Below are 2,730 nucleotides of genomic sequence, written 5' to 3' on the forward strand. Positions count from 1 at the left end.
AAAGAAACTGCAGGGATTCAGATTGACAGTTGTCTTTTCTGTCTCCAGAAAGCTTCTCCGCCATGATGCTTTTCTCTTAAGAATGCTTGAAGCAAAGGATGCTTCAAGATAGGATGCTTGGATTGGACAGTTGGACAGGAAAGAAGGATGGAGGTCAATTTATACTGACTGCTTCAATTAAAAAAAATTTTTTTTGAGAGAGAGAGAGAGAAAGAGAGAGAGAGAGAAAGCATGAGCGGGGGAGGAGCAGAGAGAGAGAGAGAAAGAGAGAGACAGGGTTTGAAGCAGGCTCCAGGCTCTGAGCTGTCAGCACAGAGCCTGACGTGGGGCTCAAACTCAAAAACTGTGAGATCATGACCTGAGCCGAAGTCAGATGCTCAACCAACTGAGCCACCCAGTCGCTCCCTGGCTGGTTCAATTCAAGCTCAAATGTCCATGGCTAGAACCAGCCAGGCAGATGCTGAATCTGTACCAATGAAGTGAGGGGACTTTCTAGATATGCAGGTGCACATCTGGAAACCTAGCTTCAGGCAGAGGCTGGGACCCCCAGCCCCCAGAGGGCTGGTGAGAAGGAGTGGTTACAGCATTGTGCAAAAGAAAAAGAGGACACATCCCCTTTCCTTCCAGGGTCTGGATGTGCTATGGAGAGCTGGACTCTGCAAGCTTCCTTAGGAATCCAGCTCCCTGTGGAGAAGCTGCCTTAGCACCTGAGGCTCTAACTCCTGCCAGTGCTGCCAACACCCCAAAACAGTAATGTAAAAGTGATGATGGAGACATGGTGGAAAGTAATCAAAATGACAATGACAGGGACAGAATATATAAGGCATCCTTTGCCACAATAATGCTGTATGACAAGCCAGCTCAAAATCAAGTAGCTTAAAATAATGAGCAGTTGTTCTTGCTTATATATCTCTGGATTATCTTTCAGACTGCTAGAAGGTTGGATCCTTGTCATCTCTATGTCTCCCTAATCCATCTTGGAGGAATGGACTAGCCTGACTATGTTCTTCTCATGGCATGGCTGAAGTATAGGAACAGACTCAACTCTATGAGCACATTTCAAGCCTTTGCTCACATCACATATGACAATATCCCATTGGCTAAAGCATATCACATGGCCAAGCTCAATATCAATGGATGCAGATATATTCTGCTTCTAGGGAAAGGCACTGGAAGCTTACATGGCAATGGGTATAAAAACAGGAAAGAGTGAAGAATTGAACCCAATCAATCATATAATCTACCACATAGATGATATAGGTCAACTAGCAAAGGTATTAAGAGTTTGCAACAACAAGTATGACCACAAAGTGGTAGAGAGCCAGGGAAGAATTATGGGAAAAACAGGGCAGAGTCACTCCAAGCTCAGGGGCAGCCAGGAAATACCCAGCAGGGGACCACTACAGATCCTGTCTTGATCCTTCTGATGCCCTGGTTGTTTATTGTGTCTGCCATCACACTGACTGGTGGAGGCTCTGGAAAAACCCCTGATCACTTGTTATGTACTGAATCTTTAGGTCTCTCTCCACTCAAATTCCCATGTTGAAACCCTACCTACCAATGTGTTCATATTTGGAGGTGGGACATTTAGGAAGTAACTGGGATTAGATGAAGTTATGAGGGAGAACCTTCAGAAGTGGGATTAGAGCCCTTATAAGAGTCATGAGAGGGGTGCTAGGGTGGCTCAGTTGGTTAAGCACCCAACTCTTGATTTTGGCTCAGGTCATGATCTCCCGGTTCATGAGTTCAAGCCCCACATCAGGCTCTGAGCTGACAGTGTGGATGGAGCCTGCTTGGAATTCTCTGTCTCCCTCTCTCTTTCTTCCCCTTTTCCCACTCGTGCTCTCTCTCTCTCTCTCAAAATAAACAAACATATTTTAAAAAGTCACGAGACAGTTTGCTTCTGCCCTGTACTGTGCCATGTGAGGATACAATGTCTCCAACACCAAAGAAGATTCTCACCAGAACTCAGTTGTGCCAGCACCCTGATCTCAGCCTCCTGAACAGTGAGAAAAAAATTCCTGCTGTTTACAAACTGCACCCAGTCTCGAGTACTTTGTTATAGCAGCTTGAACTGACCAAAAACGTCACTCCATCCTTCAACTCCATTTTGTAACAACTGTGAAGAACCACAGGGTTTCTCCTGAACCTCCACCTCTCTCCTTTCTTATCTCTACACTCCTTTTCCTCTGTCTTCCTCATCCTTAATGTTACCCCTCCCATGGGTGCTTTCCTAAAGCAGGTGGAATTGCAAATACCACCAGAAACTGGGCAGGCGCAGAGGTTTCCAGGCGGGTTGGACCTTTTTAGAGACGACAGTCCAGCTATGCAGGAAGCTGATTTGATTTTAGAGCCGGGCAGAAATGTGGCCCGATCTTAGCCATACCCTCTCCTTCACTGTGATCATTTCAATATCTCAGCCTCAGTTTCCTTACCTATAAGATGTGTCTGATCATTTTTACCTTGGTGTTGCTGTGAGAATTAACTATGATAATGTGTATATGGCAGGAACTTCCCAGCACAACTTTGGATACAAGAAATATTTCCATTACTTCCTTACATGAAGTCTAACTCTGAATCCACATCCAAGGGGTTAGTGGTAAATTCAATCACCATAATCATTAGGGTGCGCTCCTGTTTGATGCCTACTTTAGGTGGTGTGTTCATTACTGTCACTGCCCTCTAGGGGCCGCCACTTGCTCTACCATGAAGTCAGTCTGTAGGGGTGAT

The sequence above is a fragment of the Suricata suricatta genome, chromosome 3, assembly GCF_006229205.1.
Source record: "Suricata suricatta isolate VVHF042 chromosome 3, meerkat_22Aug2017_6uvM2_HiC, whole genome shotgun sequence".
In the NCBI taxonomy this organism is placed as follows: Eukaryota; Metazoa; Chordata; class Mammalia; order Carnivora; family Herpestidae; genus Suricata; species Suricata suricatta.